Below are 27,254 nucleotides of genomic sequence, written 5' to 3' on the forward strand. Positions count from 1 at the left end.
TAAATATGGACCCTTCAGCCCCTCTCAAGTCTTAGACATACTCTAAAGTTCCTACCTTATTTGGATTATTCAGAGAAGGCTACTGATACAGCTAGGTGGCACAACAGATAGAGTGTCAGTCCTGGAGTCAGGAAGATTTGAGTTTAAATCCAGCTTCAGATACTTAATAGCCATGTGACCCTTGGCAAATAATTGAATCCTGTTTGCTTAGTTTCCTAATATGTAAAATGAACTGAAGAAGGAAATGGCAAATCACACCCAATCATACTTTTCCAAGAAAAATGCAAATGGGATCATGAAGACTTAGATACAACTGAAATGGGTAAACAACAAGAACTGAGGACTGACCATGGAGAGAAGGAATATTAGAAATTCAACATTTCTGCTAAACCCTTTAAGTGGTCTTTATACAAGTTGTTGTGGGTAGGGCCAAATGGAAATTTTTGGAGTTGCCCAAACCATCCAGTATAATTAACAAAAAACAATATAAGGTCTTCATGAGGTTAAAGATATTTCCTCTTTAGTGACAGAGATGGAGGATATTGGAGTGCTTCATTATATCAACTCAATTTATAGCTCACTGTAATCCTAGGGATAATAGACCTTCTCCATTCCAGAATATGCCCAATGCTATATGCCCTGTACCTCCTAATTGGCCAACTGATTCTATGAATCATAACATTAACATAGTATGCCCATATCTTATAGCACCAGCCATAACAGCTTTTCCTGTTATACAAACAATTCCACAGTGTAAGTTCTGCAAGGCATCTGACTGGCAGCACAAAACAACATCTTCATATATAACTATACACCAGCACAAGGCAGTGTAGCAGCAAGCACCCCAAACGTCCCCAGGGTGGGCTGCCGACACAGGTTCTTAGATCAGCTTTGATAAAGGAAAACAACTCAAAATGGGTTAACAAGCTTACTTTATTCAGTCAAACATGTATCGTTTACCTCGTTCAGGGCAAAAAGGTCAGTACCCCGAACTTCAGAATATACAGACAGAATTATCAAGACAGAAACAGATCAAGTAGACAGATTTCCAAACTGTCCAACCATTATATCCATACCAAATCAACATCTGGGCCTTTTTCAAAGCTGGGGGACTCTCAAAAAATGGCTTTCCAGAGTCTCATCAAATAACAGAACACTTCTCAAAGTGAGCCCCCAAAACAAAGCTACACATCAGGGCTTATATAGCCTTCTCCTGGCTCAGAGAATGTAACAACCTTATTGACTCACTGGCCAATCAAGAAGTATCTACTGAAAAACAAGCCTCCCACCCCAGGCTCTAGGTGCACTTTAGCATAGGGGTAGGGAAGATCTTTAAAATTTACATTCCCATTACAGGCAGCTAGGTCAGAAAGACTTATTTTCATGAGTTCTAATCTGACTTCAGACCCTTGCTAGCTGTGTGATCCTGGGCAAGTCATTTAACCCTGTTTGCCTTGGTTTCCTTATCTGAAAATAAACTGGAGAGGGAAATGGCAAGAAAAACTTAAATGGGGTCACAAAGAGTAAGATACAACTGAAAAATGACTGAATAAAAACACATACCATTCAGCAATTTGTTGTTTATTTGCAAGTTTAGTTAGCTTTTTTTGTAAATAATATTTTTTCCAATTATATGTAGAGATGATTTTCAATATTCATTTTACTTGTAAAGGAATATTATTATACTATAAGAAATTACAAGAAGGATGATTTCAGAAAAGCCTGGAAAGATTTACATGAACTGATGCATAGTGAAGTAAAGAGAACCAGGAGAACGTTGTACATAATAACGGCAGTATTTTCAATGAATTACTGTGAATGACTTGGCTATTCTTAGCAATACAATGTTACTAGAAAATCCAAATGCTCATTATGAAGTGTACTATCTGCCTCCTGAGAAGGAACTGATATTGTTTGAATACAGACTGAAGCATGCTATTTTCCACTTTGTTTTTTTTTTTTTATCCATGTCTTCTTGTACAAAATGAATAATACAGAAATGTTATATATAATTGCGCGTTTATAATCTATATGTGATTACTTAGCATCTCAGGAAGGGGTGAGGGGGGAGGGAGACATAGAACTTAGAACTCAAAAATTTAAATTAAAATGTTAGAAATTGAAATTTCATTAATTTTTAAAAAAGAATATACTGAAGAAATATGCAAGAAAGATTTTAACATCACTATTAACCAAAATGCTGTGGTTACTGACTTAGAACTCACCTAGAAATCCTGGAGAATGAAGTCAAGTGGCCTTAGGTAGCATTGCTAACTGTTAGGCTAGTATAGGTGATGGAATTTTAGCTTAGCTATTTAAAATCCTAATAATAGATCATACAATTAAAGCAGCCAACAGGGTAACTAGGTGGTGCACTGTCCAGAGCACAGACTCTGAAGTCAGAAGGACCTGAGTTCAAATTTGACCTCTGATACTTACTAAGCTATATGATCTCGGGCAAGTCACTCAATCCTAGTTGCCTCCCATAAGAAAAATAAATAAAATGTTCCACTGCATATGACTCCAAAAGCTGAAAAATAATAGTTGCCTCTGGATTAGAAAAGGTCAGTTTACATCCCAATCCTAAAGAAAAACCATTTCAAAGAATGTTCAAATTACCAAACAAATTTATTTCACATGCCAGCAAGACTATGCTTAAGATTCTGCAAGCTAGGTTTCAGCAATATGTGGACTAAGAATTACTAGAAGAGCAGGATGGTTTTCAAAGAGATGAAGTGTATCACAGAAATTTAAATATGCCTGTCCCTTAGAAGGAAAGTTTTGGCAAATCTAGACAGCATACTAAAAAGCAGAGACATCACATTGCTTCCAAGGGTCATACATTCTAAGCTATAGTTTTTCTGGTAGTAACATATGCCTGTGAGATTTGCCCTATAAGGAAAGATGAGTACCATAAAAACCACACTCTTGAATCATTATGTTAGGGAAGATTTTGAAAGTTCATTGGACAGTAACAAGATAAAATCAGTCAATACTTAAATTAATTCAGGCTTGTCACAGGAATGTCAAATACTAAAGCTGAAGCTTAAATATTGTGAATGAGAGGACAGGAGTCCTTGAAATAGAGTCTGATGTTGGGAAGGATTGAAGGCAAAAGGAAAAGGAGGTGTCAGAGAATGAAATGGAAAGATAGTGTCATGGAATCAATGAACATGAGCTTTGACAGACAGGAGACAGTGGAGATAGAGTCACAAGCAGTCATGCACAATTGAATGAGAAAACAATAGTAAAATATAATATTCTGGTTTTACACACTTCATTTCTGTAACAGTTCAAACATATTTGCCCAGTTTTCCTGAATACATTCTTATGAAAGAAAATAGAGGCCAAAAAAAATAAAGTTTTTTTTTTATGTGATTTGATTTGCATTTAGACTTCAGTTATTTTTCTGAAGGTGTGTAGCACTTTTTCATAATGAGTCCTTTGGAATTGTCTTGGATCATTGTATTGCTGAGATTAGCTAAGTCACTCACACTTGATCATTGTACAATATTGCTATTAACTATGTACAATGTTCTCTTAGTTCTGCTCATTTCCCTTTGTATAAGTTCATGCAAGTCTTTAGAAGTTTTTCTGAAAGTATCATACTCATCATTTTTATAGCACAATAATATTCTATTAAATAATATATGACAACTTTTTCAGTCATTTTCCAATTGATTGACATACCCCCAATTTTCAATGCTTTGTCACCACAAAAAAAAAGAGCCGCATATATCTATTTACAAATAGGTATTTTTCCTTTTATTTTTTAGATCTTTGGGATACAGTCCTATTTTTGGGTCAAAGAGTATGCACAGTTCCTATACTTCTTTGGGAATAGATCCAAATTTTTCTGTAGAATTGTTGGATCAGTTCCCAACACCATCAAGAGTACATGTGGGGGAGGCTAGGTGGCACAGTGAATAGAGCACTGGCCCTGGAGTCAGGACGACCTGAGTTCAAATGCGGCCTCAGATACTTAACACAAAACTAGCCATGTAACCTTGGGCAAGGCACAACACCAATTGCCCTACCTTCCCCCCTCCAAAAAATGCAAAAAAAAAAGGAGTACATGTTTTCCTATTATTCCACATCCCCCTATTTGTCATTTTCCTTTTCTGTTCTATTAGTCAATCTGATAGGCATAAAAGTGGTGCCTAAAATTTGTTTTAATTTGCAATTCTCTATTCTACAGTGTTTTAGAGCATGCTTTCATATGACTAGATTTCTTCATCTGAAAACTTCTTGCTTATATCCTTTATCAATTGAGGAATTATTAATATTCTTTCATATTTAGCTTAGTTCTCTATATATTTGAGAAATGAAACCTTTATCAGAGAAACTTGCTGTAAAATATTTTTCCCCTTTCCTTCTAATATTGAATGTATTCGTTTTGTGTGTGCAAAAACTTTTAAATTCAGTTTAAGGTATTCATTTTACTTCCTGTAATGCTTGTTTGACCAAAACTTCTTCCCTTATACATAGATTTGAGATGTACGATATCCCACGCTCCCCTAATTTGCATACAATATTACACTTTATAGCCAAATCATGTACACATTTTGACATATCTTGGTTCTCAGAGTAAGACGTTGAGCTATACCTAGTTTCTGCCAAATTGCTTTCCAGTTTTCCAAGCAATCTTTGTCAAATTGTACATTCTTGTCCCAAAAGTATCCTTTTAAATTTTTTTTTCAAATTAACCTATGGTCTATTTTATTGTTTTTTTTCATAAAATCAGCTTTTAGTTTTACTTAGTAGCTCAATGATTTTCTTCCTTTCAAATAAGGATCTTTGCAGTTAGCAAATATTAAATCATTATGAACATTTACTATTGTGTATTATGTATCTAAAATATATTCAACTTACACACCATCTGTTTCTTAGCCAGTATCAAATTGTTTTGATGATTACCACTTTGTAATACAGTTTGAAATATGATACAGTGAGGTCACTTTCCTTCATTTTTTTATTGATTCCCTTGATATTCTTTTCTTTTGTTATTCCTGATGAATTTTTGTCATTATTTTCTCTAACTCAATAAATTTATTTTTGGTAGTTTTGTATGGCACTGAATAAGTAAATTAATAGAGGTAGAATTGTCATTTTGATTATATTGGCTCAGCCTGTCCATAAGCAATTCATATTTCTGCAGTTGTTAAGATCTGACTTTGTCAAGGTGTTTTCTTATTGTGTCCATAATTAGTTCCTGGGTTTGTCTTGGCATGTAGGCTCCAATGTAGTATATATTGTTTGCAGTTATTTTAAATGGACTTTCTTTTGCAAGTTTATTTTATATCCTGCATATTTGCTAAAGTTGTTAATATTTTGATTAGGCTTTTAGTTGATTCTCTAAGGTTATCTAAGCATATATTATGCAAAGAACAATAGTATTGTTTCCTCATTGACTATTCTAATTTCTTCAGTTTTTTTTTCTTCTCATTGCTGTAGCTAACACTTCTAGTACAATGCTGAATAATAGTGGGGATAGTAGGTATCCTTGCTTCACCCTTGATCTTATAGGGAAGGCTTCTAGCTCATCCTCATTACATATGATGCTTACTGAAGGTTTTCAATAGATACTATGTATTATTTTAATGAAAGTTCCATTGATTCCTATGCTTTCTAGTGATTTTAATAGAAATTAATATTGTATTATGTCAAAAGTTTTTCCTGAATCTACTGAAAGCCAATATCTTTTTCAATATATTTATTTTTAGTTTTCAACATTCATTTCCACAAGATTTTGAGTTACAAACTTTCTCCCCATCTTTCCCCTACCTCCACCCCAAGATAGCAAACCTACTGAAAATCACTTCCCCAAATCTGTTCTCTCTTATATCCTCCCCCATAACTCCCATAACTTTCTAGTACGGCAAGATGAATTTCTATACCCCAAGGCGTGTATATCTTATTTCCCAGTTATATGTAAAAAAATATTTTTGGAGGGCAATTGGGGTTAAGTGACTTGCCCAAGGTCACATGGCTACTTTTGTGTTGTGTCTGAGGCTGAATCTGAACTCGGGTCCTCCTGACTCCAGAGCTAGTCCTCTATTCACTGCAAAAACAATGTTTTAACATTTGTTTTTAAAACTCTGATTTCCAGATTTTTTCCCTTCTCCCCTCCTCACCTACATCCACTGGGAAGACAAGAAATCCAATATAGTTTGCATATGTATAGTTATGCAAAAATTCCAATAGTAGTTATATTGTGAAAGTTTAAGTACATTTCCCTCCATTGTATCCTTCTTATTCAATATTCTACTTTGACCCTGTCCTTCCTCAAAAGTATTTGCTTTTAACTACCCTTTCCCTCATCTGCCCTTCCTTCTATCATTGCCCCTCTTATCCTCTTCCCCCATACTTTCCCATAAAGTAAGATGATGGATTGAGTGTTTGTGTGTTATTCCCTCCTTAAGATAAATTCAATGAGAATAAGATTGACCCATTCCCTTTTACCTTCCTGATATTCCCCTCCATTGTAACAGTTTTCTCTTGCCTCTTTTTTTATAAGATAATTTACCTTATTCTATCTCTCCTCTTCTCCTCATAATGTATTTCTCTCTCACTTCTTAATTTCATTTTTTAGGTATTATTTCTTCATATTCAACTGATTCTGTGCCCTCTGTCTATGTATACATGTACACACATATACACATATCTGTGTGTATATATGTGTGTGTACATATATATATACACACACATATATACAACTTCCTTTACATGCATATATAAATGTGCACATATATACATATATATTCCCTTCAACTATCCTCATTCTTAGAAAAGTGTCATGAATTACAATTGTCATTTTCCTTATAAGAATATAACGATTTCAACTTTAATAAGTTACTTATGATTTCTTTTTCTGTTTACCTTCTCATGCTTCTTGTATTTGAAAAATCATATTTTCTGTTCAGCATTGTTTTTTCATCAATAATCCTTGAAAGTCCTCTATTTCATTAAATTACCACATTTTCCCCTAAAACATGATACTCAGTTTTTCTGTGTAGGTGATTCTTGGTTTTAATCCTAGCTCCTTTGGCCTTTGGGATATCATATTCTAAGTCCTTCAGTTCCTTAATGTAGAAGCTGCTAGATTTTGTGTTATCCTGGTTGTGTTTCCACAATACTCAAATTGTTTCTTCCTGGCTACTTGTAATCTTTTCTCCTTCACTTGAGAATTCTGGAATTTGACTAAAATATCCCTAGGAGTTTTATTTTTGGGATCTTTTTCAAGAGGTGATCAGTGAATTCTTTCAATTTCTATTTTGCCCTCTGGTTCTAGAATATCAGGGCAATTTTCCTTGATAATTTTTTGAAGGATGATTTTTAGTCTCTTTTTTTTATCATAGCTTTCAGGTAGTCCAATAATTTTTTAATTATCTCTCTTGGATCTAGTTTCCAGGTCAGTGGCTTTTCCCATGAGATATTTTACATTGCCTTCTATTTTTTCATTTGTTTAGATCTGTTTTATAATATCTTGATTTCTCATAAAGTCATTAGCTTCCATTTGCTCCAATCTAATTTTCAAGGTTTTATTCTCTTCAGTGAGTTTTTGAAATTCCTTTTCCATCTGGTAATTCACCTCTTTGAGGCATTCTTCTCCTCATTGACCTTTTGGGCCTCTTTTGCCTTTGAATTAGTATTTTTGAGGTGCTACTTTCTTCAGTCAGGCTGTTGACTCACGTTTCATGATTTTCTTGCATCATTCTCATTTCTCTTCCCAGTTTTTCCTCCACTTCTCTTACTTGATTTTCAAAATCCTTCCTGAGCTCCTCCATGGCCTGTGACCAATTCATAGTTTTATCGGAAGCATTTGATGCTGGAGTTTTGACTTCGTTGTCTTCTTCTGTTTCCATATTTTGATCCTTTTTGTTCCACCAAAAAAAGATTTTATAGTCTGATTGTGTTTCATCTGCTTGCTCATCTTGCCAGCCAATTACTTGACTTTTGAGCTCTTTGCCATGGTAGAAATCTGATTTCATAATGGAGAGAGTTGTGTCCCAAATTGCTGGGGTTTTCACAGTTTGCAGAGCTGTTTTCAGAGCTATGAGGAGGTTGCCCTCTCTACAGACATCACAAGCTCTGGCACACTGCCATTTCTCACCCCAGGACCATCACCCAAGGCTGTAACCCAGATCCAAGCAGGTCAAAGTAAAAGTGATTATCTTCTCAATGGTTATTGTTTCCCTTATGATCTGCAGGACAGGAAATCCAGGGGCAGCCATGTGGCAGCAGTTGCAACCGCTGCACCTCTGCCACCTCTGTTGCCCCAGCGACAGGCTCCAGATGACTTTCTTCTCTCACCCAGTTCCAACAGAGTCCCTACTGACATTTTACTTTCTCCTTGATGTTTATGGGTTGAGAAGTCTGGAAACTGCCACAGTAGCCAGTAACTCTACTGAAGTCTGCTCTAGCTGGTCTGAGGCATTGGTCAGGGCTGCCCCTGGTCTGGCACCACATGGCTAATGTAGGACTGTGCTTGGCTCCCAGCTTGGTGTGATAGACCCTTCCCGTCATTCTGCCAGGCTGCCTTCAGCAGCAGATTTTTTCTCTCTGTCACTTTTTGGGTTCGGTAGCTCTAAAATTCGTTTAGAGTCATTTTTTTTTACAGGTATTGGAGGTGGTTGGAGCAAGAGCTCAGCAAGTTCCTTTTTTCACTCTGCCACCTTGACTCTGCCCCCCAAAGCTAATTTCTATTGGTTTTCTTATTGATGTAGTCAATGATGCTGATAGTTTCCCTAATATTGAACCAGCTAAGCATTCCTGGTATAAGCTCACCTGATCATAGTGGATGAGCTTTGTAACATATTTTTCTAATATCTTTGCCAGTATTTAATTTATTTTATGCATTAATTAAATAAATGGATTGATAGTCTTTTTTTTTTTCTAGTTTTGCTTTCCATGGTTTAGGCAACTGCATCATAAAAAGAATTTGGTAGGACTCCTTCTTGGCCTACTTTTTCCAAATAGTTTAGTATTGAAATTGATTATCTTTTAGATATTTGATAGAATTCACATGTAAATCCATGTGGTCCTCAGGAATTTTTCTTAGGAAGCTCATTTATGGCTATTTCAGTTTATTTTTCTAAGGTAAGGTTACTTATGTATTCTTTTACATCCTCAAATAATCTGGTTATTTTCTGTTGTTTTTTTTTTAAATATTTATCTATTTCATTTAAATGGTCAAATTGATTGGTATATAACTGGACAAAATAACTACGAATAGTTACTTTAGTTTCTTCTTCCTTGGTGAATAATTCACCCTTTTCGTTTTATTTTTGTTTTATTTTTTTCCCTTGGAGAGGGGAAGGCAAGGCCATTGGGATTAAGTGACTTTTCCAAGGTCACACAGCAAATAAATAAGTCAAGTGTCAGAGCCAAATTTGAGCTCAGGTTCTCCTAACTCCAGGACTGGTACTGTATTCACAGCACTTCCTAGCTGCCCCAACCCTTTTCATTTTTGATGCTGGTAATTTTGTCATCCTCTTTCTTTTATTTGTATTCAAATAAACCAATGGTTTAACTATTTTATTATTTTTTTTTCCATAAAATCAGCTCTTAGTTTTTCTAGTACAATGGTTTTCTCATTTTAACTTTTATTATTCTTGCCTTTGTTTGGGGGATTTTTAACTTGGTGGTTAGTTAGAAATTTTCAATTTGTTCTTTTTTTGTTGTTTCTTTTTGGGGGGTGTAGCAGCAAGCACCCCAAGTGCGTCCTCAGGGTTTGCAGCTACCACAGGTTCTTGGATCTGCTTTGTTAAAGGAAAGCAACTCAAAATGGGTTAACAAGCTTACTTTAATCAGTCAGACATATATCGTTTACCTTGTTCAGGAGAAAAGGTCAGCACCCTGAACCTCAAAGTATACAGGCATAATTATCAAGACAGAAACATCAAGTAGACAGATTTCCAAACTGTCCAACCATTACATCCATACCCAGTCAACATCTGGGTTTCCACATTCTGGGTTTTTCAAAGCCGGGGGACTCTCAACAACGGCTTCCCAGAATTCAGATCAAATCACAGAACACTTCTCAAAGTGAGTCCCAAAACAAAGCTACACATCAGGGCTTATATAGCCTTCTCCTGGCTCAGAGAATGTAACAACCTTATTGACCCACTGGCCAATCAAGAAGTATCTACTGAAAAACAAGCCTCCCTCCCCAGGCTTCTGGTGCACTTTAGCCTAGGGGCAGGGAAGATCTTTAAAATTTACATTCGCATTACAGGGGATGGTGGTGGTTCCATTCCCAATTCATTAAAATCTTATTTTTCTATTTTTTGTTGTTGTTGTTGTAAGCTTTTGAAGATATAAATTTTCTCCTAAATATCACTTTGGCTGCATCTCACAAATATTAGTTTGTTGTCTCTTTGTTTTCATTGCATTTAATGAAATAATTGTTTCTATAATTTGCTCTTTGACCCATTTATTATTTGGAATTAGATTGTTTAATTTTTATAATTATTGATATACTAGTATGCTTTATTATTTTTATTGATAATGGCATATTGCATTCATAATTTTCTAATGCTAAACCAATCCTGCATTTCTGAAATAAATCCAATTTGACCATAGTTCATAATATTTTAAATAAGTTGTTAAGGCTTTTTTTGCTTTTTATTTTAGGTCTTTTATGTTTATATGCACTAGGGATATTGCTCTGTTTTCTTAGCTTTGTCCTTCCCAGGCTTAGGTACCAAGAATGTGTTTGTATCATAAAAAGAATATTAGCAGGAGCCCTTCTCTTCTTGTTTTTAAAAACAGTTTATCTAATGCTGGAATTTATTGGAGTTCTTTAAATGTTTCAGTGAATAAATCTGTAAATCCATCTGTTACTAGGGATTCTGTCCCACCCCACCACCTTACGGAATTATTGTACATCTTATTGAATTTCTTTTACTGAAATTAGGATCTTTATATATTTCATATTCAGTTATCTGATTAGTTTAATTTTTGTAAATATTCATACATTTTATCTAAGTTGTATATGTAGTTGTTATAATGTTGATATATGCTGTTGGTGTATAATTGAGCAAAATAGTTTCTAATAATTTCCTTTATTGGCAATTTGTTATGAATTGTTTTTTTGCAGTTATAATACTGAAAAATTATTTTTTTCTCTTTCTTTTGAAAAGTTAGATTGTTTATGTTATTAGTTCTCTTCCCTATCCCCTGCTACAAAAAAAAAAAAAACTCATCTCTTAGCTTTAAAAAAATATGGAGTCTTTCTTTTTGTTAGGGACCTCTGTTGAGCATAACTCAGGAATGAAATATCTGGATTTAAAAATATGGATATTTTAGAAATTTTATTTGCATTATTTCAAATCACTTTCCACAAAAGTTGCACTAATTCCAACTTTATCATAAATACATTAATGTGTGTTTATTTCTATATGCATTCTGACATTGACTATTATAATATTTTCTCATTTTTGCCAATTCAGAGGAGTTTTCATTTTTATTTCTATTTTTGGAATTTTCCACATTATTATTAATAGTTGGAAATTCTGCTTTTCATAATGACTCATATCTGCTGACCATGTCTGATCACTATTCTACTTGGGAATGGTTAGGGGTTGTACATGTTACTGTTCATAAACACATATATACATACATCTAGACACTTACAAATATGTATCCTAAATTCTATATGTGCACACATATCAAGATATACATTATATATATGTGTGTGTGTTAATCTTGGATATCAAATGTTATCAAAGATATCTGATACAAATATTTTGACCAGTTGACAGTTTCCTTTATTATTCAAGTTATGTTAATTTTGAGCAAAATCTTTTAAATTTTATATAATCAAAATTTTGACATTGATGTTTTTAATTACCTCTATCCCTTATTTGGTTAAGATTTTATGCCCTAAAGAATAAAACCTCCTATATATGATCAGTAAAGAATCAACTCAATGCTGAGGAAACCAGAAGATGCTCATCATGAATACAGAAGATGAGCATCACCCTTGACCTTGTTCAAAAAAAAAGGCAAAAATTTGAGAAACATACTCTAAAAAGAAAACCTTTTCTGACTTACAATTGAAAAATAATAATTAGAACTGAATATTATATGAGAGCTAGTCTAAATATCTCCAAAGTAGGGACGGCTAGGTGGCACAGTGTATAGAGCACCCACCCTGGAATCAGGAGAACCTGAGTTTAAATCCAGCCTCAGACACTTAACATTTACTAGCCATATGACTTTGGGAAAGTTGCTTAACCCCAATTGCCCTCCAAAAAAGCAAAAAATAAACACCTTCAAAGTTCTGAAAAATTCTAAAGTGAATGTTAAAATATGTTAATGAAGAAAATATTTTATAGAAAAAATGCTATATGCAGAAAAAAATTCCAACAGAATAAAGAAAAGGTCTTTCTATAAAATTTATTGACAATTCGATAATTTAAAAAACAATAAATATTGCTGAGTACAATGGACTATTGCACTAACTGTACAATTGTTGCAAAATGAAGATGATACTAAAATCCATCTTACTTAGCCGTACCTTTCATCTTAAAAAAAAATGAGAAGTATTTGAAGGAAGATGCTATTTGCTAGAACAATTAATATTTGCCCCCTATCCTGGTAGAGTTGCCCAGTCTAAAGTTAATTTTTTTTCTGAAAGCTGTCACTAATTAAGGATGAAATATCTGTGACAAGTAAAAAGACTTCCTATTCCTACACTAATCCTATTCAATCCATAAGAAGCACCAGTGTAGCTTTGAGATGCTGTAGAGCATCTGTGACTGTTTCCATGAAATTTGACAGCATTGCTATATGAAACAAAAGTCTTTCAGTGTGCTGTGGAAAAAATAAAGTTGATTCTATCCAGAAAAAGAGAAATTAGTGGCAGAAAATCTCTCAAATTACTGTAATGGCTACAATAATTAGCAAATTTTAAGTAGAACGTGTGGTTTCATTCTCTTACTTTTCGTGAATTTATTTTAGGTAAAAAGTTATGAGTTCAAGCACAATTATTGCGAGTCCCTAGTGAGTAAAAACTCCTAATGGGCTCTATGATAACTTTCTATTTATATATCTCTCTTTTGTTAACCCGTCTTCCATTGTTGGGGCAAAATTCATTTTATTTGGAATGGTTTGCATAAAAAAATATCATAACATATTGTACTATCTATGGATAAGTTTCAGGAAGTAAAAGTGGGTAAAAGAAAAGGTTTATTTTGGGAATTTCCCTCAGCCTGGGTCTTCTTCAAGAAACATATATAACCAATATAGAAATTTAATTGATATCTTCCTTCTCTGACAAAACTGTTCCTGCCTTTTTTTCCTCACAGGTATGCTGGAATGTAGATTTAAAGCAATTTCAAAATCTGTGTTTTTTGACAAATATCCTTCCTTTTACAAAAATGCCTTGTGTCTCACCAAGTGACTTTGATTAACTCAAGAAAGTAAAGCTACATAGATGATAGAGATATCTTTATCTACATATAGATATCTCCATCTATATAGATAGAATCTTCATTTATGCTTTATTTTGATTTATTGATTCCTTGAAAAATATTCTTACCCAACAATGGTAGTTACTTTTAAATGAGTGAGATAGTTCAGGGAGTCCTACCCTTACATCACTATCTGATAAAAGAGATTCACAAAAAGAGATAACAATTCCTAAAGCTAGTTCTATCAAATTTCAAATATCTGATTTTGAAACAAAAGAAAATGAAGCACTATCAAATTGTGTGACATCTGGAGCTTCAGTCAATCAAGATTTTGAAGATATCTGCTTCAACTTTTAGAACCAAAGTAAAATAGAAATACAAGAAAAAAATAACATTTTAACAAAAGTAGCTATTGATAGTGAAAGAGTCACTCTAACCAATGAAACAACAGAAGAGTTAATCCTTTAGTAGCTGACTGATAAAAGAATAGCACCAAACAGGTCTTCTATCTCTAGTCAAAATGTCCAACTTAAGCTTGAAGCATCAAAAGAAGGATCAATTAACTCTGGGAAATTATTGAAAAAAAAGATAAGGAAAAATTAACAAAATATTTTCTGACTGCTTACATTTTAATTAGTAATATTGAAGGAAAGAAGTGCTTTTTCAACACTGAAATAATTCATTGAAAATATTCCAGGAGGCAAGAAATTTGCCAAATGTTAGGAACATCTTCTAAGCCTTGAACCATTTACAGTATTTGAAACATCACTGCATTTTTTGATAAAGTCATCTAACAAGGGTGTAGGCTATGGAAGAGATACAGCAAGATACCTTGTACATATCTTAGCAGTGAAGAGTGTAGTGAAAGAAAGAAAAGAAAATGCTGAAGTTCATTCAACTAATGAAGGGGCAAACAAAATATGAGATAAAGTGAAAAATAAAAATTTATATAGATTTTACAGTAGCAGCATAAAATTATATGATAAACTTCACAGAACAATATAATGTGCTACTTTAAGTTATTGAAAAAGAGAGAATAAAGTAAGAGATTTATGCATTTTATTAAGGGCCTCTGATAAGGAAACAAGTGGATCTTATATAACTATCTTATAATTCTTATAATATAATGGATGTTATTTAATTAAATATGTGCCAACTATTTCATATGCACAAAATTTGAGGGGAAAAAGGGATGCGTTTTGATGAAAACAGATTTTTCTTAATGACTTGAATACATGAATAAGGTATTCTCAACATCTCCACAGGTTTTTGTAAATTATAAGATCTTTTTTTTACACTGATCTGAAAGGGTTTCTTTCTTTATTTTTTTTTAGCCAAAGGAATTTTTTTTAATGCTTTATTAACTTCTGATTTACATCATTCGTTTCTGCCAGATTTTGAGTTAGAAATTTTCTCCCCATTTCTCCCCCACCCACCTCCCCAAAATAGCAGTCCCACAGGATATCCCCTCCTCCAATCTGCTCTCTCCCACATTTTCCCCCATAACCCTTTCCACTTTTCCAGTGGATCTCTATGCCTCAGTGCCTGCACATTCCATTTCCCAATTACATGGAAGATGGTATTAATTATAGTATACACACACACACACACACACACACACATATATATATATATATATATATTTGAATATTTGATTTCAAAACTTTCAATTCCAGATTCATTCCCCTCTTTCCCCGTCACCCACCCCTACTGGGAAGATACGCAGTTCAGTATAGGTTGCACATGTGTGGCTAATGCAGAACAATAACATAGTAGATACATTGTAAAAGACTGACAACACTTCCCTCCCTCCCATCTCACCTCCCACCTGCTCTACACTCCACTTTGATCCCGTCTATTTTCAAAAATGATTGCTTCCAACCTCCCTCTCCCCCAGCCTACCCTCCCTTCTATCATCCCCTCTCTCATCCCCTTCCCCCCCCATTACCCTGGAGGGTGAGATACCCTATTTAGTGTGTATTTCACTCCCTCCTCAAGCCAAATTCAATGGGAATAAGTTTGAGCCATTCCGTTTTACCTTCCTATTCTTCCCCTCCATTGTAACCATTTTCCCTTCCCTCTTCTGTATGAGACAGTTTACCCCAATCTGTCTCTCCCCATCTCCTCTCATTATATTCTGCTCACCTCTTAATTTCACATTTTAAGTATCATTCCTTCCTGTTAAATTGGACCTGTGCCCTCTATCTATATATACCTGTAAACATATATACACACATTCACATATGCATTCATATGTCCATATACCCTCATATTTGGACAAATATATATATATATATATATATATACATATTTCTAATCCCTTCAACTACAGAGAAGAGTTTCATAAGTTACAATTATTGTTTTTCCATGAAGGAATGTTAATAGTTCAACTTTGATAAGTTCCTTATGATTCCTTTTCCCTGTTCACCTTCTCATGGTTCTCTTGCTTCTTGTATCTGAATGTCAAATTTTCTATTCAACTCTGTTTTTTTCAGCAAGAATGCTTGAAAGTCCTCTATTCCACTGAATGACCGTATTTTCCCCTGAAACATGATACTCAGTCTTGGTTTTAATCCCAGCTCCTTTGCCCTCCGGAATATCATATTCCAAGCCCTTAGATTTCTCAGTGTAGAAGCTGCCAGATCCTGGGTTATCCTGATTGTGTTTCCACAATATTCAAATTGTTTCTTCCTGGCTGCTTGTAATATTCTCTCCTTAATCTGGGAATTCTGGAGCCTAGCTATACTATTCCTAGGTGTTTTCTTTTTGGGATCTTTTTCAAGAAGTGATCGGTGGATTCTTTCAACCTCTATTTTGCTCTCTGGTTCTAATACATCAGGGCAGTTTTGTTTGAGAACTTCCTGGAGGATGATTTCCAGGTTCTTACTTTGGTCATGGCTTTCAGACAGTCCAATAATTTTAAAATTATCTCTTCTGGATATATTTTCCAGGTCAGTGTTTTTTTTTTTTAAGAGAATGTAAAAGATCAGGTATTTTGCTTTCACCTGGATATAAACTTAGTTCTTTCTAGTTCTTTCTGTGGATGTACATTTTTCTCTCCATCATGCATCTTTTGTGATTGACTTATATCCCTGCATTGCTGAGAAGAGTCCAGTTTATCAAAGTTGGTCATCACACATACGTTGTGTCTGTAATTGTGTACAAATTTCTCCTGGTTCTACTCTTCTCACTCAGCATCAGTACTTTTAAGCCTCTCCAGGTAAATATGAAGACAGCCTGCTCCTCATTTCTTATAGCACAATAGTATTCCATAACATGCATATACCACAACTTGTTCAGCCATTCCCCAATTGATGGGCACCCCCTTAATTTCCAATTCTTTGCCACAACAAAAAGAGCTGCTATAAACATTTTTGTACATATGGGTCTTTCTCCCATTTCTATGATCTCTTTGGGATATAACCCTAGGAGTGGTATTGCTGGATCAAAGGGTATGAAAGTATTTATAGCCCTTTGGGCATACTTCCAGATTGCTCTCCAGAAAGGCTGGATCAGTTCACTACTCCACCAACGATGCATTAGTGTTCCAGTTTTCCCACATCCTCTCTAGCATTTGTCATTTTCCTGTTTTGTCATCTTAGCCAAACTGACTGGTGAGATGTGGTACCTCAGAGTTGTTTTGATTTGCATTTCTCTAATCAATAGTGAATTAGAGCATTTCTTCATGTGCTTATAGATAGCTTTAATTCCTTTCTCTGAAAACTGCCTGTTCATATCCTTTGACCATTTATCAATTGGGGAATGACTTGTATTCTTAAAAATTTAACTCAATTCTCTGTATATTTTAGAAATGAGTCCTTTGTCAGAGACATAGGTTGTAAAGATTCTTTCCCAATTTCCCACCTCCCTCTTAATCTTGGTTACATTGGCTTTGTTTGTACAGAAACTTTTCAATATCATGTAGTCAAAATTATCCATTTTACATTTTATAATGTTCTCTAATTCTTGTTTAGTCATAAAGTCTTTCCCTCTCCACAAGTCTGGTAGGTAAACTATTCCTTTTTTTAGGAGACTGTTTACAGTATCAACCTTTATACCTAGATCATGAACCCATTTAGATTGATTTTGGTATATGGTGTTAGACAATGATCTATGTCCAGTTTCTGCCATACTATATTCCAGTTTTCCCAGCAGTTTTTGTCAAATAGTGAGTTCTTATCCCCAAAACCAGGGTCTGGAGGTTTATCAAATAATACATTACTATAGTCATTGACTTCTAAATCTTGTGTGCCTAATCTATTCCATTGATCCACTCCTCTATTCCTCAGCCAGTACCAAGTAGTTTTGATGACTGCTGCTTTATAGTACAGATTGAAATATGGTAAAGCTAGTCCACCTTCCCTAGCATTTCTTTTCATTAATTCCCTTGATATTCTGGACCGTTTATTCTTCCAAATGAATTTTGTTACTATCTTTTCTAACTCTATAAAGTAGTTTTTTGGTAAATTAATTGGTATGGCACCACGTCAGTGGTTTTTCCCATGACATATTTCACATTGCCTTCTATTCTTTCATTTGTTTGGATCTGTTTAACAGCATCTTGATTTCTCATAAAGTCATCAGCTTCCATTTGCTCCAATCTAATTCTGAAGCAATGATTCTCCTCATTGAGTTTTTGAGATTCTTTTTCTATCTGGCAAATTTGACTTTTTAAGGCATTCTTCTCCTCTTTGCCTTTTTGGGCCTCCTTTGCCATTTGAGTCAGTCTGGTTTTTAAGGTATTATTTTCCTCAGTCAGGCTGTTGACTCTCATTTCATAATTTTCTTGCATTATTCTCATTTCTCTTCCCAATTTTTCCTCCACTTCTCTTGTTTGGTTTTCAAAATCTTTCTTAAGGTCCTCTATGGCCTGTAAACAGCTTGTATTTTTCTTTGAAGCTTTTGGTGCAGGAGTTCTGCCTTCACTGCTTTCCTCCTGTTCCATGCTTTGTTCCTTTTTCTCCCTAAAATATGAGTGTATTGTTGGAATCAGATTCTGTCTACTTTGTTTCCTTTGCCTGCTCATTTTGCCACTCTATTACTTGACATTTGGGCTTTTTGCCACAGTAGGACTCTGCCACCAGACAGGGGAGTTTCGTCCCAAATGCTGGGGTTTTCTCAGCTGCCGGAGTTATTAGAAAGGTGCCCTCTCTGAGGTCTCTACACGCTCTGGCAAGCTGGACACACACCCCAGAACCTCCACCCTAGACTGCAATCCAGATCCAAGCAGGTTAAAGCAAGAGCGATTACCCCTCAGACTGGTGCTTGGTCCCCCTACACTCTGCAGGCCAAGAGCTGAAGCTGCCACGTGGCACTGGCTGGCTGTGCTGGCCTCTCAGTGGCTTTTTGCCCTGGGGGTAAAAGCCAAGCACTCCCACTTACTGGTCCCAAAGTCCAGATTGTACTGACCTCTCACTTTATCCTTTGTGTCTATGTGTTGATAAATCTGGAAACGGCCACAGCTGCTGCTGATCTGAAATCCCTCTGGCTGGTGGCTGGTCAGGCCGGCCCTGGGGCTAAAGCCTTGGTGTGGGGCTGGGCTCGGCTCCCAGAGCGCTGTGCTGGATTCCTGCTGGCCTGCCAGGCTGTCGCAGCGGGAGGTTAGCTTCTCTGTGTCATTTTGTGCGTCCTGCAGCTCCAAAGTTTTTTTAGAGTCCCCTTTTTACATGGATTGGGGAGGGTGGAAGCTGGAGCTGCGTACTTCTACTCTGCCATCTTGGCTCTGCCCCCCCAATTATAAGATCTTTTAAAGAAACCTTATTTGTCTGTTTTGTCCATATGTAGAATTGACATAAGAAATAAGTGCTTTCTACAAGTAATTGTTGTATCATGTCAAATTTTGCTGAAGGGGAGGAAAGGAAATTATGGAGAGGAAGTAATTTGAAAACTAAAATTGTCTAGGTTATTTCACCATGTTTTACATTTCTCACATATATGTAGATTTTCCTATGACTGTGCCCTATGGAATGTCTGTTCCATGAGCAAAAAAAAATTTTATTTTAAATCTTATATGTCTTCCTTTCTAATTTCTCCCATTTTGGGGTCCTCACAGAGACCAAGCTCCATCATTAAGACACAGTATGTTTCTCCATCCTTTCTAGCACTGACTGCATTTTTACTCATTCTCCTCAAACTAAATCATCAAAGCAAGAGAGTTGAATCTTCCCTGTTCCCCATCACCATTTCCAGGATCTCCTCCTTTCATCATTATTAAACTCTCTACCTCGAAGTTTCACAAAATCCAAATTTATCACTCAATCAAAATCCTGATAGATGTCGTCTATACCTCTGAGACACTCTCCTTCTTTCCTCAATTCAGTACCTGGCTTACAAACATTTTCTCCCCCTCCATTCCTCCTGCCTTCATACTAGGACATTTCAAATACATCTTGATACTCCCTCAAAAACTCTAACCTTTAAGCTCCTCAGTTTACTCAGTTCCCATGACGTCCTTCTCCACTCCATCTCAGTCATACACAAAGATGTCCAAAACCTCGAACTTGCCATCAATCACACTTCATCTTCATGAAAAATGAAATTCCTATACCACAATTTGTTGGTATTCCACATCCCCCCTCTGTTTTTCAATACTAAACCTTCTCTTCATCTACACTATAACCTTTAATTTCTTGGCCTGTCTGGTCTCACCATCACCTCTGCAAGAAGTTAAACTACATATCGTCTTGTTCTCAAGTCCCTTGACCCTTAACTGATTATGTCCTACCAAGCTCCAGCCCTGGATCGTTCTCAAGATCTTCTGCCTTGAATCCTATACACATGCTACTAAGCAAAGTTGGGGGAAATCATGTAGGCCTTCTAACTGGGTCCACTACAAATTTATGCTACATAATCTCAACTGGGCTGTCACTACCACTAGTAAATTTTTCTATACCACCCTAATCAACTTACTATAACTCTCACCATTGAATATCCAGCAAATCTTTTTATCTGTCCTCAAACTCGCCATGATTTCTCCTCCCTTATCCCTTTCATCTAAGAATTTTTTTATTTTACTTATAAATATTTTGTGTGTGTGCGCATGTGTAAAATAGAAGTCATTCACCAAGAGCTCACTTTTCCTTACCTCATATCCCTTAGATGCATTCTTCCAGTACCTCCTCCTTTACCCTTTTCTCAAATAAAGAGGTAACTCCTCCTTGCCAAGGCAAATCCCTCTACCTGAGCAAATGATCCTATTCAATTATGTCCTCTTCAGCAGATTGCCCTCTCTATAATCCTCACTCTCTCAATTATCTTCAATCTCTCTGTTTACTGACTGCTTACCTACTGCACATAAACATGTCCATGTTTCTTTCATCCTCAGAAACATTCATTGGATCTTTCTTGACCACTAGTACGTCATATATTGCCTTTTGCAGCTAAATTCCTTGAGAAGGCTATCTACAATAGATGTGCTGTAATATAGGTTATATCTCATTGCTTCTCTCAAACAATGAATTTATAAAATGCTTGCTTTTGCCAGATACTGTACTAAGCAATGAGAATATAAAGAAAAAAATTAAAACAGATGCCTGACCTCAATGAAATTACATTCTAATAGGGAGAAAAATGTTTAAATAACCATGTACATATGTAATAGGAGCAATATAAATTAGTAGTAATCTAGCAGTATAAACAGAAGTAAAGCCCTGGATGTAGTGGGGATGAGGGAAAAGAAGAAAGAACTAGGGAAGACTTTTAGCAAAAAAAAAAAAGAGATTTGACCTGAATTTTAAAGGAAGATAGGAGCAGAAGTGTAGAAGAGAAGCATTACAAGCTAAGGGTCAATGAGAAGGTGTCATTATATCGTAACATATGTGGAGGAGATTAAATTTTAAGAAGACTGGAAAGTCTGCATGGGACCACTTGTGAATTTTTTTTTTTAAAGCAATTGGGGTTAAGTAACTTGCTCAGGGTTACACGGCCAGTTATTTCTGGGTGTGGTGCTAAGTTTCTGAGCCCGGATTTGATCCTCAGGTCAACGCGACACTGGAGCCCATGCTCTTACTCGCTGAGCCACCTGGCCGCCCCTTTGTGAAATGTTTTAAAGGACAAACAAGAGACTTTATATTTTTATCCTGAAGATAATAGGGAGCCACATGAGTTAATTGAGAGGGAGGTGGTGGAAGATGGTATGGTCTAACCTGCACCTTAGGGGAAAAACACTATTAAACAAGTGGAAAATAGATTACAGTGAGAAGCAGAGAGATGAACTAGTAGACTACAGAAATGGTTTGTGTATGAAATGATGGATCCCAAATCAATTTGGTAAGCTTGTAAATGAACAGAATGTAATAAGAAATATTGGGAATATAGAGATAGCAAGATATCAAAACAGATTGAATATGAGGAACAAGAGGGAAGTTAAGGATGGCACTAAGTTTGTGATCCCAGGTGACCTGGTTTTATGATAGTCCCCTCAGGTAATAGGGAGTTGACACAGAGGAGAGGGAGAGGAAAAGCTTTGTTTTGGACATGTTGACTTTGGGATGCCTCTGGGACATCTAGTTTGAGATGTAAAAAGAGGTAATTGGGATGTGACAGTAGCTTTTTAGAGAGGTTGTTTGGATATACATATATATATGATTACTGTGTGTATACATATGTTTGTATATAGGTGTCTATATATCCCCAGATACATACATGTATACACATACATGCATACACACATTGATATATGCACATGCATATATAAATACATATATGCATATATGTATATATATAAATACATATATATGTATATATGAGGAAAATCTTGTGAGATCATTACATGAGCAAAAAGAAGAGAGAGTTTAGAACTGAATTTGGGGGCCCGTATTTAAAAGGGTATGACAGAGATAAAGAATTAGCAAAAGTCACTGAAAAGAAAGATAAGATACTATGAACAGAACAAGGAGAAAGCAAAATTACAGAAACAAAAGAAAACAAAAACTCAACAGAGATGGGAGAGTATACAGAAGAAAAAAGTGATTAATATGTGACTTTGGGCAAATTATTTAAAATCTCTCAGCCTCAGTTTCCTTATCTGTAAAATCAGGAAAATATTAGCACCTTCCTTTACAGGGTTCTTATGAGAATCAGACAAGAAAATATGTGTAATATGCTTTATAAACTTCAAAATATTGTGTGAATCACAACTCCAATTGCCCTCCAAAAAGCAAAAAAACAAAAACAAAAAAAAATATTGTGTGAATTCAGGTTATTTTCATCATCAAAGACTGAGGAAAGATCAAGAAAGAGAAATAAAGAGAAAAAGCTATTAATTTGACAATTAAGAGATCATTGGTGATTTCAGGTTACATGACCAACAAGATAGCAGACTAGGCATTTTATCTAGTTTTTAAAAACATCTCAAAGCTCCCCCAAGAATAAGAATAATTTCCAAGATCTATAGTAATTATAGCTGCTCCCCCAGACAAAGAAAGCAAGATGTATAACAAGGTCAAGTCATGACCAATTAACAAGCTTTTATTAAGCACCCACTGTGTGCCAGACACTGTGCTAAGTGCTGGAAATACAAATAAAGACCAAAAACAAAATAAGTCAATTTTTTTTAAAGTCATGAAAATACTAAGATGGTGGAATACAGGCCATGACCCAGTAAATCTCTCCCAACATTCTCCTCCACAAAACTTCAAGATAAGACAAATGAAAAGTCTGGGAGACACAGTTTCTTGTTAATTAATAATGAACTTATTAATTAGACTAGCAAATAATCAATAAATTGATTGTCAGTGGATAATAGAAGGGGAGGAGGAGCTGATAAAAAGGGATAAAAGCAATAGTTGATTGGGGGAGGTGGTGACCAGAAGCAAAACACCCAAAAAATCTCAATGGAAAAAAAACTCACCTGAAAAATTGATTGAGGAGAGATAATATAAGAATTACTGGATTATCTGAGAGCCAGGATTAAAAAAAAGCTAGATATCATATTTCAAGAACTTATAAAGGGAAACCACCCCAATGCCTTATATCTAGATGGCAAAATAGAAATTGAGAGTCCACCTCCTGAAAGAGATCCAAACTGAAAGCTCCCAGGAATGTTATAGTCAAATTCCATGTCTCCCAGGTCAACAAGTACATATTGGAAGCAGCCAGAGAGAAACAATACAAATATAGTGGAAATACAGTCAGGATCGTATAATATTTATCAGCTTCCACATTGAAGGAATGGAGGGTTTGTAATTCCAAGGGATAGAATCCCATAGAGCAAAGGAACTAGTATTAAAACAAAAAATAACCTACCCAGCAAAACTGAGTATTATCCTTCAGGTGAAAATAATGTGTGTGTATGTGTGTGTGTGTGTGTGTGTGTGTGTGTATATATATATATATATGTGTGTGTGTGTGTGTGTGTGTGTGTGTGTGTATGTATGTATATATATATGTGTATGTATGTATGTATATATATATATGTGTATATGAAATAGAGAACTTCCAGGCATGACTAATGAAGAAACCAGAGTCAGATAGAACATTTAACATTCAAATACAAGACTCAAGAGACTTATATAAAGGAAAACATGAAAGTAAACATAACAGGCTCAATGGAGTTAAATTGGTACCTCCTAAGAACTTTAAAATTATTAGAACAGTTAAAAGGATGCTAGACAAACAGGGGACATGAGTGTGAGTTGATTATATAGGATGATTTCCCAAAAAAAGAATGTAGGCATGAAAAAAGGAATGCACTGGGAGAAAGGAGAAGGGAGAGGTAAAAAATGAGAGGAAAATATTCTCACATAAAGGAGACACAAATGAAGAGCATTTATAGTGGACGGGAAAATTGGGGGAGCTGTTATTTTGGGGGGTTATTTTTAGTTTTCAACATTCATTTCCACAAGGTTTCGAGTTACAAGTTATGCCGTGTCTTTTTCTTACCTCCCTCACCAAATTAGTGAGCTGACTGAATACCCCTTCCCTCAGTCTGCTCTCTTTATATCCTTCCCCATCATCCCCCAAACTTTCTTGTAGGGCAAGATGTATTGCTATACCCCAATATCTGTATACTTTATTTCCCAGTTGGATGTAAAAAAAAATACAATTTTTTTTAACATTTGTTTTGAAAACTTTGGTTTCATGTATGCCAAAGTGGGCGTAGGAGTCGAAGTAATAATCCTTGGACGTCAGGTCCTCAGCATTGGGCTTCTCGCTGCTCTCAGGCTGTAGACAGGACACCTCCCTGATGCAGTTCGTGGCCTCGGCTGCCGCTGCCATCTTCTCTCCCCCCGACTCCGCAATTCCATATTCCATGACCACCACTTGTTCAAGGACAAGGTGGTGCTGGACGTCGGCTCGGGCACCGGCATCCTCTGCATGTTTGCGGCCAAGGCTGGGGCCCGGAAGGTCATCGGGATTGAGTGCTCCAGCATATCTGACTATGCCGTCAAGATCGTCAAGGCCAATAAACTTCACCACGTGGTGACCATCATCAAAGGGAAGGTGGAGGAGGTGGAGCTGCCCGTGGATGTGATCATTAGCGAGTGGATGGGCTATTGCCTCTTCTATGAGTCCGTGCTCAACACCGTCCTGCATGCCTGAGACAAGTGGCTGGCCCCCATGGGCTCATCTTCCCAGACCAGGCAACACTGTACATGACCGCCATCGAGGACCGGCAGTACAAGGACTAAAAGATTCACTGGTGGGAGAATGTCTATGGCTTTGACATGTCCTGTATCAAGGACGTCGCCATCAAGGAGCCTCTCATCGACGTGGTTGGCTCTAAGCAGCTGGTCACTTATGCCTGCCTCATAAAGGAGGTGGACATCTACACCATGAGCATGGATGACCTGACCTTCACCTCCCCCTTCTGTCTGCAAGTGAAGAGGAACGACTATGTCCACGCCCTGGTCACCTACTTCAACACTGAGTTCACCTGCTGCCATAAATGCACGGGCATCTCCACAAGCCCTGAGTCCCCTTACACGCACTGGAAGCAAACTGTCTTCTACATGGAGGATTACCTCACACTGAAGATGGGCGAGGAGATCTTTGGCACCATTGGCATGCGGCCCAATGCCAAGAGCAATCGAGACCTAGACTTCGCCATCGATCTGGACTTCAAAGGCCAGTTGTGTGAGCTCTCCTGCTCCACCGACTACCGGATGCGTTGAGCTGGCCCCGTGGGCCGATCCAGTGGGCCCTTTCCCCTGCCGGCCCCTACTGCTCCAGGCCTCCCACCTTGGCTGGCCCAGCCTACCCTGGGTAGCCGCCACCCTGGGGGCCTAGGGGCCCCCCATAACCCCTTCCCTCATCCTCTGTCCTCCATCCCCAAGCCCCAGCTCCCTCCTGTGGGTTAGTGAGGGGCCCAGGGGCCACATCCTGACTGTGTTTTTCATAACTTATGTTTTTATATGGTTGCATTCATGACAATAAATCGTCAGCTGGGGAAAAAAGAAAACTTGGGTTTCTAGATTCTTTCCCTTCCACCCTCACTGGGAAGATAAGCAACTTAACATAGGTTGTGCATGTGTAGTTGCACAAAATGTTCCCATAGTAGATATATTATGAAAGACTAACAAATTATATTTCCCTCCATCTTATCCTGTCCGCACTTATTCTATTTTCTACTTTGACCCTGTCCCTTTTCAAAATCTTGTGCTTCTAAATACCCTCTCCCCCAATCTGCTTCCCCTTCTATCATGCCACTTCTTATCCCCTTCTCCCTACTTTACTGTAGGGTAAGACACCGAAATGAGTGGGTATGTTATTCCCTCCTTAAGCCAAATTCAATGAGAGTATGGTTGACACATTCCCTTTCACCTTCCTGATCTTCCCCTCCATTATAACAGTTTTCTCTTACATTATATGAGATAATTTACCATTCTATCACTCCCTATGTCCTTCTCTCATTATATTCCTAACTCACCTCTTAATTTTATTTTTTAGATATCATTTCTTTCTATTCAACTGATCCTGTGCCCCTTGTCTATATATACATGTATAAACACATATATACACTCATATATGTTTTTATACACATATACACTATCCTATACATATATGTATATATGTGTGTATATATTTCCTTCAACCGTCCACATACAGAGAAAAGTCTTGAGTTACAATTATCATTTTTTTTCATGTGGGAATGTTAATAGTTCAACTTTAATAAGTTCCTTATGATTTCTTTTTCCTGTTTACCTTCTTATCCTCTTGCTTTTTTTATTTGAAAGTCAAATTTTCTGTTGAGCTCTGGTTATTTTTCATCAAGAATCCTTGAAAATCCTCTATTTCATTGAATAATCATATTTTCCCCTGAAACATTAGAATTTTGCTGTGTAGGTGATTCTTGGTTTTAATCCTAGTTCCTATGATCTTTGAAATATCATATTACTAGCCCTTTGATCCCTCAATGTAGAAACTGCTAGACCTTGTGTTGATTGTGTTTCTACAATATTCAAATTGTTTTTTCTTGGTTGCTTGTAATATTTTATCCTTGACCTAGGAACTCCAGAACCTGGCTATAATATTCCTAGGAGTTTTCTTCTTGGGATCTTTTTCAATAGTTGATTACTGAATTCTTTCAATCTCTATTTTGTCCTCTGGTTCTAAAATATTAGGGAAAATTTTCCTTGAGAATTTCTTGAAGGAAGACTTCTCGGTTCTTGTTTTGATCGTAGTTTTCAGGTAGTCCAATATTTTTAAATGCTCTCTCCTGGATCAATTTTCCATGTTAGTGCTTTTTACAATGAGATATTTTACATTGGCTTCTATTTTTTCTCATTTGTTTGGATCTGTTTTATACTCTCGTGATTTTTCATAAAGTCATTAGCTTCCATTGTTCCAATATAATTTTGAAGGAATTATTGTTTTTAATGAGTTTTTGAAAATCCT

The 27,254-nt window shown here is 36.2% G+C and overlaps 1 protein-coding gene and 1 pseudogene across 1 annotated transcript in view; both read left to right on the forward strand.

Moving 5' to 3' along the window:
- LOC138156906 (protein arginine N-methyltransferase 1 pseudogene) overlaps window positions 1-25,659 on the forward strand; it is a 37,413-nt pseudogene extending 11,754 nt beyond the window's left edge.
- The window catches only part of MDGA2 (MAM domain containing glycosylphosphatidylinositol anchor 2), a 990,863-nt gene that overhangs the window by 925,776 nt on the left and 37,833 nt on the right, over window positions 1-27,254 (forward strand). The gene's annotated exons all lie outside the window — the stretch shown is intronic.

Source organism: Petaurus breviceps, unplaced genomic scaffold, assembly GCF_028583685.1.
Source record: "Petaurus breviceps papuanus isolate PSGF00001 unplaced genomic scaffold, PetGlider_PUasm1.0 164, whole genome shotgun sequence".
NCBI classification, from domain to species: domain Eukaryota; kingdom Metazoa; phylum Chordata; class Mammalia; order Diprotodontia; family Petauridae; genus Petaurus; species Petaurus breviceps.